The sequence below is a fragment of the Mchenga conophoros genome, linkage group LG15 (genome assembly GCF_057382185.1).
Source record: "Mchenga conophoros isolate Kocher_MC1m ecotype Shallow Benthic linkage group LG15, M_conophoros_male_GT1.1, whole genome shotgun sequence".
Lineage (NCBI taxonomy): Eukaryota > Metazoa > Chordata > Actinopteri > Cichliformes > Cichlidae > Mchenga > Mchenga conophoros.
Genome location: NC_140540.1, coordinates 41,490,004 through 41,502,533, shown reverse-complemented (window position 1 = coordinate 41,502,533; position 12,530 = coordinate 41,490,004). Strand labels below are relative to the sequence as shown.

Genomic DNA, 12,530 nt, shown 5'->3' with positions numbered 1-12,530 from the left:
TCCCTTCTTCACTGTAAGATTCAAAATCCTTCAGCTAGAACAAAATAAAAAAATAAGGCAGCCAGGTTTCCACCACAGTCACTGCCCTTTGTCATATAAAATCTTAATCTGTGGTTTAAAAAAATGTGGACCACCACCATTTGTTTTGGACTAAACATTAGCATTTGTCTTGATGGTTTTGGGGCAAAGAATTAACCAGCGAGCAGAAAAAATAGCTCCAAAATGAGAGCTGAACCAGAGCAGCAACGTTTCTGATGCTGCTTTGTTATCTCTCCCACCTACGTCCTTGTTAGATTTTCTAGCAAGCTAAAGTTTGTGTTCAAGAAATATTTTCTACCAACTTTTTATTGATTAAGATGAAACACACAAAAAATAAAAAGCTTTAAGCCTCGACTCTGATGCCAGACCTCTTTTACATCCACCTCTTGTCCCGTTGAGCTAATTAGCTTCATAAGTTAAAAAGCAGCATTCCTAAGTTTATGTTGTGGATAAACTGAATCAGAATCAGACGTGTTCAGTTTAATTTTATTTATATATTTCCATTTCACAACAGTCACCTCAAGGTGCTTTATATTTTAAGGTAAAAGGAAATCCCAACAATCACACAACATTGGAGCAAAAGATGATGCTTTAAGTTCACCATGTCACAAATGAATTACACTTGAAATGTAACAAACTGTTAGTGGCGTAAAGACATTTTACTTATATATTTTATTTATTGATTTATTGAGTAGCATTCAAATATCTCAGTGAATACAGCATAAAGATCTACTACAAAGCATGAAAGCACGAGACAAGGCTAATTAAAAGGTATTGGCTGAAGCATATATGCTTATTACGCCAACTCTTTTAACAAAAGGTCTTTTAGCATGCAGCTCATGTACACAGGGCTCGAAGCAAAGAGTGAAACAAACAAACAAACAAACAAACAAACAATGCCCTTTTCATTCTTGATGTATGCTCACAGCGCAACCACGTGCTGACCATTTTAGTTAAAAAAGACAAACAAACAAACAAAAAGCACAAATGCATTGAATTCCTTCTTTGCAACATCAGCCTGTCTGCGGTGCTCTGCTATTGAACTGCAGCCATTTATGACCAGAGAGACGATGTCAGGGTTTCAACCATGTTTGCTGGGTGTGTAGCGAAGACGTTATAGTACTAAGTTATCAGCTTATGTTAGCAAAAATGATCAGCAAGATGCAGCTAAACTATAAGCAGTATTGTGCAGACCACATATGCAGTAGTCATGACTGTATTTGAAGCTATTTTTATTTTTGTATGATTTTATATGGAATATGGCTGAAGTAAACTAAAGCCTAAAATACTTAGTCAGCCATTTGTTTAATACTAATTTAACATTATAAAATTCACATATAAAACTATGAATTGTAATTTTAAATGGTTTAAAAGCAGGTAGAATAGCACATGTAGGCAAGTATAGAGTTAGATGAGGCGAAGCCACCGAGAAGTTTAAATTATATTTGCATAATAAATAAATAAATTGCATAAAATAAATATTTGGCATGATTAAATTTGGGTATCACTGGTAATTGGCCAAAGTTAAAAAGGTAAGTTGTACAAAATAAGTAAAAATATTCAAAATAAATGTTTGTACCACAGTTTTTCGTCCCGCTGTGTTTCCTCGGTGAAATGTCTCATTATCGCTTTCAGTGCCAGAACTGTAGGAAATCCTTTTCTCTATAGATGGCACCTCTGCACTGTCACAGGCTGCAGCAGGTCGATGGTGTGGTGTTAATTACTGCCGGGACCTCCTCTGGAGCAGGTAGCTTATCGCTCATGGGCTCCGACGGGGGAGCTGTCAGGGGACAGCGTTTTCAGTGCGGGAATCGAACCAAAGACACAGCCTGGTTTTGTGTTTTAAAGTGTGTGTAAACGAAATTTCTATAGAAATAAATGTCATTATGAGCGGGATGATTAATACGATTCAAGAGGAGCCTGTCAGTGTGTAAATAAACTAGGACGTCTTTGACAGCCTCCACCCAAGAGCCTATAATGGTACCGGAAACAGCCGAACACAGCCGACGCCTCCCGAGGGTGTGTGTGTGGACAAAGTGTTAGGGATGCTGCTCTTTCAGAGCGCGGCTACCGCGGACGGTCAGGGAGCAGACCGCTGGCTTACCGGGAACACTAACCAACGCTGAGGCGGGGGAAGCTCCACGCACGGCGGCAGCTGAGCGGAGGATTTACCTGACGCTCCCCACGGTGCATTTACGGACCTTTTTCTTATCCACCTCGGGGAATTAGACCAAGTGTTGTGGGACTGGAGGAATTCCAAGACTCTTCGCTAACTGTCTGTAATCTCGGGACCCCCGTGCATTCATTTCTTCAACATCTTCTCCGAAATGCAAACGTCTAGGAAACCCTAGAATATGGTGAGTTTAAAGGTCTTTTCCCTTTTAAAACGGCTTTTTCGTGGAAAGTGTCACAAATGGAAGAAATGCAGCGCCGTGTGGTGACAGCTGTTAGAGAGGAGCGTCCTGCAGAATGGACACACTGAAGGCGAGAACGAATTTTGTATTCACACAAGTCCGTCAACTCTCACTCACACCTAACAATGCAGTCTGCACAGAGGGAGCACAACAACACCCAAACTATGTTTTTTAAATCTATAAGAAGCATATAGAAATCATCTTTAAATGAAACAACAAAGCCTGCCTCCAAAATCTCAATTGAATCATTTAATGTAAATGTGAGAATTATATAAATGTAGCTATCATATGTCATATGCAGGTACAGTATGAATACTGAATTACAGTCATTTTTTTTTTTTTTTTACCATTTATTTGTAAATTATATACGCATTATATATGATTTGTATATTATGCTTTTCTGCTAGATGATCATATTGCTGCTACAGTTGTGAAAGTGTTGCCCACATTTATGGGAATATTTGCGCTGTCACGAAGACTGTCACAGTAGTTTTTCCCCTATGGTGCGCTGTTATTTTTGGAATCAGGGTTTTTTTAATGCAGTTTGATGGGAGCATCTCTCCGTACAGGCATATAATGGCACAGTTGTTCTGCGCACTGAAGATCTTTGCAAGTCAGGGCACTGCTCCCTGTCCTTTTGTGTAAGATGTCATTTCTGCAGCAATGTGCAGCACCCTCATTAATCGGTCATTATTAAGTTACCTTATTAGTTTCATTAATTGCAGACTCACAAGTCTTTCTGTTTAGACTTTGTCTTGGTGACATTAATTAAAATGTACAGTTTAATGCGTTTTGCACGATTATGATAAATGCACGTGTGAGACTAGAGCGACCTGCGGACTTGTTAACGGAACATTTTAGTGTGAAACGGTTAAATGTGCCAAAGCATTACGTGAGTGGGCTTTCTGAAAATAATACAGGCCTAGTTCGTGCACAAGTCTTTCTGTATTCTACTCTACACGTAAATTCAGTCTCGGCTCTGTTGTGTGGCAGCCCGCGTGTCCGCTTGCTTATCCTCGCACGGCTTCATACTCAGCCTTCATTCTTCTGGCAGTTTCCTAAAACAAGAATAGCGAACTGTTCGTGCTACTGATGCAAAAAATCAAATTCCCGCAAGGCTAAAAAAGGGCAAAAGAAGAGGGATGGGAGTGCATGACTCGGTGTGACAGAGTGATAATTGGCTGTCAGCTCACCTGGATTTGACGGAGCTCTAATTAGGCTGGATGGAAAACAGAGACCGAGCGAGGCGGGTGGAGTGAAGGAGTGCAACAGATGGAGGGAAAAGGGGTGAGGACGGGGATGCTGGATAGCAGGTGGAGTCACAGAAGCAAGATGCAGACAGAGAAGACGTGGAGGGAGTGTATTCTTTGTATGTGTGTTGCTCATAAATGCATCAGCTGAAAGCCAGCACTGTGGGTCTGCGTGTTTGTGTGTTGCTCCTCTCACCCTAGTGAAAGCAGCAGGAGGCTTGGCCCTGAATGCTGAATGCTTCACTGCTACACACACATGCATATACACACGCACACGCCGGTGGCATTTATAGGATTTCTTAAATTGGGTGGCACAAGGGGGCCGAAGAACATCAGATTAGAAATGATTACAGTGTAGAAAATTGGTTTAGAAAACACCGAGCATCATTTTCAGGCTAACACGCAGCTCTGTGCTCTTGTACAGATGCATTACATGAAAAGTGACATTGCCCAAAAGTTTAAATGTTGTTTCGCAAAACAAGAAATTAGACTCTACATGAGTAAATGTCATGCAGCCACATGTACAAAAAGACTTGGCATTAAAATAAAGTACTGAAACTAAACATGCTTCCAAACTACCGTACGTTCAAACGGCACGCACACACACTGGTTGCACAGCAGCTGTGCAGCTTCTGGCTTCCTGGCAATTAATCAGCAGGTTTTTCTCCTGACATATCCTGACAAATAATAACCATCTAAAGCTGTTTCTGCATCAGACACCAATTAAAACATTCCCTCCATTCTATCAGTCACATTTTCACATGTGAACTTTTCTATCGCCATTTGTGAAAGAAGTGAATGGATTTTTCTTCTTTTTTTTGCGGCTACTTCTCAGAAGCTGTAGCTTTGAATGATTCCAGGACCTTGCTGTTCCCTCAAAAAAGGTCATATGAAAGCTATTCACAGCACTGCAGGTTTTCAGTTTGCACTCTTCAGAATTGCTAATAATTACTCACTTAAACCACCTGGACCTCAAAAACTGGGTTTAAAAGGCTAAAGGTTTGCACATTGCACTTTGTCTGGCAACGAAGGCAGAAACAGCGACACACTTCTTTGTGTTTATAGCTTGGCACAAACCAAGAAGGGCTTCAGCCGATTAAGTTCAGGTCTGGAACCAGAATTAGCTGTTCCATCAACCACATGAGCAACGTTACAAATAAACCAACATAAATCCAGCTGGATGCAGCACACACACACACACACACACACACACACACACACACACACACACACACACACACACACACACACACACAGACAAGTATGTCATATTTGAATCATACACATCTTTTTCATTAAGTTATTCGAATGTGATATTCTGCTGTGGAAAAACTAACTGCAGCATCATCTCCCTTTAATAAAAATGATTACTTAAGTGAATCATTTCTGAACAGCTGACGTCATCTTGTTGAAACTTTTGGAGCAGTCTTGATGCTTTTCAGTTTGAGGCTTCACTCTGGTGTACTTAACAGAGTTGCTAAAAAGTTTTTCTTGTAGTTAACTAAAACTAACAAAACTTTTTAGGTGATTAAACAAGAAAACAAAACAAAAGAAAAATATGAAAAACCTGAAAAGTAACTGAAATGTTACATTTATAAAACTCCCTGAAATAAAATAATAAATAGACATTACATTGCTTTAGATTTAGTTTTTGTAAATTTGGTCTAATTTGTCAACACAGCCAGTCTGAGGAAGCTTCCCCTGACGAGCAAATCAAAACTAACAGCGAAAACTATTCAAAGACGAAACTAAAGCTGAACATTTTAAAATAATTAAATCTAAGCTCTGGAAAACTGCCCACTCTGGAAACGAGCTAAAACAAATCTAAATTATAAAGAAAAACCCTGAAGTCTATCAAACTTTGCTGTGGCCTTCATCAAACACGCCTGCTGTCAGGTCAGGAAACTCTTTGATTCCTCTGTCCAGAGCACATTATTCTGAAAGGCCTGGTCTTTGTATGTTCATGAGTTTTGGAAGCACCTTTGTTCTCTTTGGACCTCAAAGGATTTTTCCCTGAAATTCCATGAAAGTCAAATGTATGCAGTGCTTTTCTCATAGTAGATGTATCTTCTTTGGCAGCTTCAGAGTCGCCTACAAAGGATGTGAAGACATTTTCGAGATCTTGGTGATTTCTTTTTGCATCAGTTTATCTGGTCACGGGCAGAACCTTGTGGAACAAAGTGAGAGCTGCTTCAGATGTACTTGAAGATTATTTCTTTCAGTGAATTTATTTTACAATTTTAGGAGAGCCCTTTGGAGTGCCAAAGATAGCCAAGTGGTCAACTGTTTAAATAAATTAACTCCCTGATGAATTTCTAATGACTGGAACCTGATAGGAGTTCAAAGTCATTATAAGCGTTTTTTTAACTGTGTCATTTATTGGATCATAATAGCTTTAGCTGTAGGTACTGTTTCACAGACGGTCGAGTGCTTGTTCAAATATGTATGAAAGAGGCAACATTTTCAATTAAAACATGTTTTTTTGTCCTCGACCTTTAAATCCAACTCAAAGCTTTTTTCTGAATGAGATCTTCTACTGGTGGCAAAGGATGTTAGAAGCAGAGTTTATAATAGAAAAGGCAGCAGCATGGCCTATGTTAATGGCTTTGTGGCTCTCTAACTGTGTCATGTCACTTCCTCTTCAGTCATAATTACTAAGACCATTAAAGATTAGGCCTAAATAACTCTTAATGCTAATTCATGACATGGTTTAGTAGAACTCTACATGAAAAAAAAATATATATACAGTTGAAAAGTGACATAAAAAGCCTTCAATGGAACATTAATTTACTTATGTAAAATAAATAATGTCAAATCACACTTTTTGAAAATAAGATTGATTGAAAACCAGGTGTTTTTATTAGATGGGATTAAATAACTTCACATATCTGAGCAAGAAGCTGGGATTCTTTGTCTTGATCACAGCTCCATCCGAAGCTGCTGGTATTACAGCTGAATGTAGGCTGGCTCGCCTCCATTTCTGCTCACACTCAGCCATCCTCTGCACATTGATAAATTGTGTGTAATTTCAGGGATGAACAAGCATGAAAACATATGGGTGGAAAGGGCTGCTATGTTTTGGCGTTCTGTATATACAGCTATTTTATCCAGGTTAGAGAGACAAGAGGACTAACCAGGGCCGTGCTCAAATAGTTCTTTACAGTGACTTTAAAACTCTATTTTTAATGAATTTTAAACACTTTTTAAACAAATTCTATTCATCTATCTATCTGTGATATTCAACATGACAGCTGCTATCATGAAACCTACCAGATGAAATAATCTATTAACTAATTAATTGTTAGAGATTAAAGAAGTGGTTTGATAATTAAAAAATCAATCATCAAAAAACGATTATCTTTCTCCAAAATACAAAACATTTACACACACACACACACACACACACACACACACACACACACACACACACACACACACACACACACACACAAAGTCTTTTTAAACTGTCTGCCGATATAGGTGCCCAAGTTCAGTGCCCTCTAGTGGCCTTGTGAATAAGTGCATATAAAATTGTCACTTCCATGAACTTGGTAGAAACACTGGAAACATCCCTATCTATGGTAGGTGACAGTGACATTGGTTGGGCACAACCATGCAGTTATTTAGCTGAAGGGCTTTTTTTCATTTCATATGACACAATTAAATCAAAGTATAATGAGAAAATGTTCATTGCTGCAACTTAAATTGTTTATTTTGTAGATACTACAGGCTAATGTGTCCTGGGTCCAAAGTAATGGATCTCAGTCTCTTCTGACCTCTCTTTCTCATTGGCTGCTGACTGGTCTTGCACTTCTTGGAGGAAAGATATATTTTCTGAAAACTTGTCGTATTGCACGATCTGATAGCCCCTTGTTGGTGTTGTTCCTTTATCGTCATAAATGAACCAATGACGTTGTCTTAGTATTCAGTTAGCCAAGATTAGCCAAGAAGTTAGCTATTGCTATTAAAACCTACATTTGGCTAACAGAAAAACTGACTTGATATTATATTGATTAAATTAATCAAGAAAATAAATGCAATATTTACACTTTGTTCTAGGAGAGTTTTTTAAAAAAGGGCTTTTTTTTTCTTTTATCCTCACTTTGCAAAGCTGTGACATCATTGGTCAGTTGCAATGTTGGTGAACCAGTATTACTATAATAATGCAAGAACCACCCCAACACGTGTTCATCAGTGAAATCTGGGTTTACTTTTACTGTAAGAGTGTTTTTCAACTTGGGATTGAGCCATTGCCCACTTACTATGCTAAGCTAGTCCGAGCACATCCTGCCTCCACCTGCAGCTCTCATTGACCTGAAACTGACCCAGAGAGTCTCCTACAGTCTGCTGCCTGGTATGGATTGATGCCTCTGCTTCTCAGCATCAGTCCCATAAACCTAAATGTTTAAAATGTACAAATACATCACTCTTTTTAACTTAATTGTTTTTATTTTTAATTAAAAAACCAAACAAAATTAAGGCAATTTGATTAAATCTGAGATGACAAACAGGCCAAGCAGATGGAGAATCTTACTTGCTCTCCTTGTTGACAGTTTCTTGAAAAATCTCCAAGAACACATCTCCCACTCTGCTGCCTCATTACCATACTGTGTCATAGACCAAAGCAAGAGATTGTACTGTCTTAAAACAGTGCCTCGTGTGGGTCTTAAAACCTGCTGTGTGAAATCATGAAAGACGTTTTCACTCCTGGGACCACTATCTGGGCCCGAACCCAAAAGATTCCTGTACATCCTTCCCTCAGCAGAAACACCGGTTTTTCCTTCTTTCCTCCTGTGAACATGAAAGAGAACAGATGCTTGGCTCTGTTTTTATTTGTCTGGAGTCACAGTTGCTTTAAGAATGAGATCAGATTACAGCAGGTTGCGTTTCCTGCTGCAGCACCTTCAAAGATAAACATGTTTCTTAATCATAAGCTTTGTAACAACACAGACGGCTGCTCCCTGCTATCATCCCATCTCATCTGTCTGTAGTATACACCAGTTGTTTATGGGTGTTTTCTGCCAAACTACAGCTGAGGCAGAGAAATGTGATGAATGCAGTTTGTTTGCCTGTTTGTCAGCACAAGAACAACCAAGCTGAAATTCATCAGCTGTGGTGGGGAGGCGAAAAACCCACCCACATCTCGGTGTGGATCACGATGATTTTCTCTAAAACTGCAAAGTAGGGCATTGGCAGTGTCCTTCTAGTGAGGTACTGTACAGGGAAAAGCTCTTTTTTATTTATTACCTTTAATTTCAAAGGAAACGTGTGTTTAATGTAAAACACAATGTTATTGTTGGTGCTAATTTTAATGTGAAAACGGCAGAATATTCAATATTAAAAACAGTTAGAGGTGCCACAGCTCTAAAAACTTAATCTGCGAACTAATTTTAAGGTCTTGTGTCTGGGTTCAGTTTTAACGTGCTGAGAGTCCTGAAAGTAGTCATTTTGTGGTAAACACGCTGCGTCTCTGCAGAGAAGAAAACTGATAAGATAGCAACAGGCTGTTTGGCTTCCTGTGGACATGATTGGATGCGAGTTCAGCTTGTCTCCTGTGTGCTGTGGCATTGTTCCTGTGCTGATTGACCCATCTACTGCACAGTCCAGTTTGTCTCCTTTCATTTCCACAATAGAACTGCAGTACAATAGCCAGGTTTTTCATTCAGACTCTCTATTATTTTCTGTTCAGCTAAAGAGTGGCTGCAGTTGTTGTTGTTTTATTTCAGCTCAGACTGGGAGCAAGATCCTATCAGCACTGACAGCCCTGTGATTTGCCCACTGTGACACAGGATATTTTCTGGTATCAAAAATGACCTCTGCTACGGGTATTTGGCTTGTGTGGGTTTTGTGCACGCTGCAGACGCTGTATTCGTCATCGAAGGAACAACCCGCAGAGAGAGTGTTCACAAATCGAGAGCCATGTGACTTAAACGCACACTCAGATCACCTGCCATACATCCTGGTGACATCAGGTGGTGCTTGTATCATTAACGCAAAAACTCATGCACAGAAATTACGGATGGGTCACAAATGTGAAAATGATTTAGTAAGGTGCTGGGCCACCATGCGCCTCCAGGGGAGTTTTAGTGCTCCTGTAGTTTTCAGGTTTCTCAGCTTTGCTGGAGGGATGCAGCTTCAGTGTGCTCAGGATTACTTCTTTGCTTTTTGCAGACGTTGTGGTGCTTCTTTTTTCATCATGCAGCCTGACTTCCAGCCTGTGCCTGTGTGGCAGGCATCTATGAGGATTAGCACTTCTAAATCAGATGCCAAAGGGTGGAGCACCCACTCCAGGGTTGGAGATTACTTGTTGCCAGAAGAGTGTAGGGTAGTGACCCAAAGAATAAGAAGGATAAGACTTCTTCTGTCGGGTGTCTAGGCCCATCCTTAAAAATTGGGTAAACAAATTACCAATAGCTAACCATTTAATCATCAGGAGATTTATCACTCCAATAATTATCACTCTTTCAGTGTGCACGGGCAGTAGTAATGGCACTTCATCTGAAAAAGCTCTGCTATGACCTGCCATGGGTACCCTTCTGTCCTCCTCCTGTGCACATGCTGGTCTTCAAGTTGTGCTGTATCTGCTCTGTCTGTCGGTTATGGCTCCATCACATGCCCGTGCTGCTGTCAGAATGATAAGCTGCTCTTTACTGCAGTGCATCAATTAATAAGGCTTCAGAGGCTGATAGCTGAGCTGCGGGATAATGCCACATATTCTTGGAAGATATTTGAAATTATGGAAAGGAATATAATGTGAAATTTAGAGTACAGTGGGGTAAAAAAGTATTTAGTCAGCCACCGATTGTGCAAGTTCCCCCACCTAAAATGATGACAGAGGTCAGTAATTTGCACCAGAGGTACACTTCAACTGTGAGAGACAGAATGTGAAAAAAAAATCCATGAATCCACATGGTAGGATTTGTAAAGAATTTATTGGTAAATCAGGGTGGAAAATAAGTATTTGGTCAATAACAAAAATACAACTCAATACTTTGTAACATAACCTTTGTTGGCAATAACAGAGGTCAAACGTTTACTATAGGTCTTTACCAGGTTTGCACACACAGTAGCTGGTATTTTGGCCCATTCCTCCATGCAGATCTTCTCGAGAGCAGTGATGTTTTGGGGCTGTCGCCGAGCAACACGGACTTTCAACTCCCGCCACAGATTTTCTATGGGGTTGAGGTCTGGAGACTGGCTAGGCCACTCCAGGACTTTCAAATGCTTCTTACGGAGCCACTCCTTTGTTGCCCGGGCGGTGTGTTTTGGATCATTGTCATGTTGGAAGACCCAGCCTCGTTTCATCTTCAAAGTTCTCACTGATGGAAGGAGGTTTTGGCTCAAAATCTCACGATACATGGCCCCATTCATTCTGTCCTTAACACGGATCAGTCGTCCTGTCCCCTTGGCAGAAAAACAGCCCCATAGCATGATGTTTCCACCCCCATGCTTCACAGTAGGTATGGTGTTCTTGGGATGCAACTCAGTATTCTTCTTCCTCCAAACACGACGAGTTGAGTTTATACCAAAAAGTTCTACTTTGGTTTCATCTGACCACATGACATTCTCCCAATCCTCTGCTGTATCATCCATGTGCTCTCTGGCAAACTTCAGACGGGCCAAAAATGTCCCGGAGATGCAGTACACCTCTTCAATCTGTTTTCTGGCTGTTTGTGACCAGCAGACACCTGAAGGTGAATAAATGTCCCCAACAGCCTCTAAGTACTACAAAACAGGGCCGTACACTGTGGACCGTCAGTTGTTTATATATGATATGATATCTAATATGAAAATGAGCAGTTGTGCTTTCCATTAAAATGAGTACGACTGTTGTTATTATTTCGTTTCTTATTTTGTCTGGGCACAGTCCCACATAGCAGACACAGTATTTTGTAATGAATGTCACAACAGCCTGCCAGTTATTAGCACCAGGCCATGTGGTTGCATCCTCGAGTCGTTCCAAACCCCGGCTCGAGTCCAGCCGCCACGCAGACCTGCTGCTGAAGCTCTGAGCTCGAGCTCTGCAGGAAAACAAATGCTTCTGACAAGCAAACATGGCCACCAGCAGCTAGCAGAGAGTCAAAGCTTTGCCCAGTAAAAACACAAGAGGGAGATTAATTTACATGAATGGACCATGAATTATTTACATTGTTCCTATTTTTGCTGTAACACCGTGAGGCTTTGATATCGGAATTAAATTTTTATTGCACAATAAAAGTGAGATTTTTCTGTTTCTAGTTAATATTCTGTTAATAATAAATGACTTGGGTTTATCTGACATGGGATTTGTTCAAGTTCAAGTTCAACTTTATTGTCACTTCAACCATATACAGTTTAAAAATACACAGTGAGGCGAAACAACGTTCCTCCAGGAACCAAGGTGCTACAAGACAAGTTAGTGCAAAAAAAATAATAATATATAATATATCTAGTAATAATATTGTGCAAAAGAGCAATTTGTGAAGCTTATAGGGATTTTTCTTCCAAGTGATTTGTCTTTCAGCATTAACTCGGACATTTCATGGCAACTAAATGAAAAATGATTAAAAAGTGGATTCTCCCAACATTTTTTACTTTCGGTTTTTATTGTTTTGGTAGTTGCTTGTGATTCCAAATCAAATGTGGAAGCCAGGCAGGTCCTTATGATGCAGCCAGCTGTCAGAGAGTGTAACATAAGAAGTGTTTTTAGGGAGTTTAACATTCCCTTTGCATTCCTAAATTAAATCCAATTTTCATATATATGATATTGTTTCAGACCTTAAGCCTTAGATTTGAGCACATTTTTAATTAAATGAAAATGACTCTGCATTGATAGCTTTACAAATAA

At 39.9% G+C, this 12,530-nt stretch overlaps 1 protein-coding gene across 4 annotated transcripts in view; it reads left to right on the top strand.

Annotated features, from left to right (window-relative positions):
- Positions 1-1,737: 1,737 nt before the first annotated feature.
- The window catches only part of ptprfa (protein tyrosine phosphatase receptor type Fa), a 356,286-nt gene continuing 345,493 nt past the window's right edge, over positions 1,738-12,530 (top strand). For 2 of the 4 annotated variants that reach the window (XM_085246467.1, XM_085246466.1), the window contains exon 1: positions 1,739-2,396. The gene's annotated coding sequence lies outside the window, so the exon portion shown is untranslated. Of the gene's footprint in view, positions 2,397-12,530 lie in introns of all 4 variants that reach the window. The other 2 variants (XM_085246465.1, XM_085246468.1) reach the window with 2 other exon arrangements.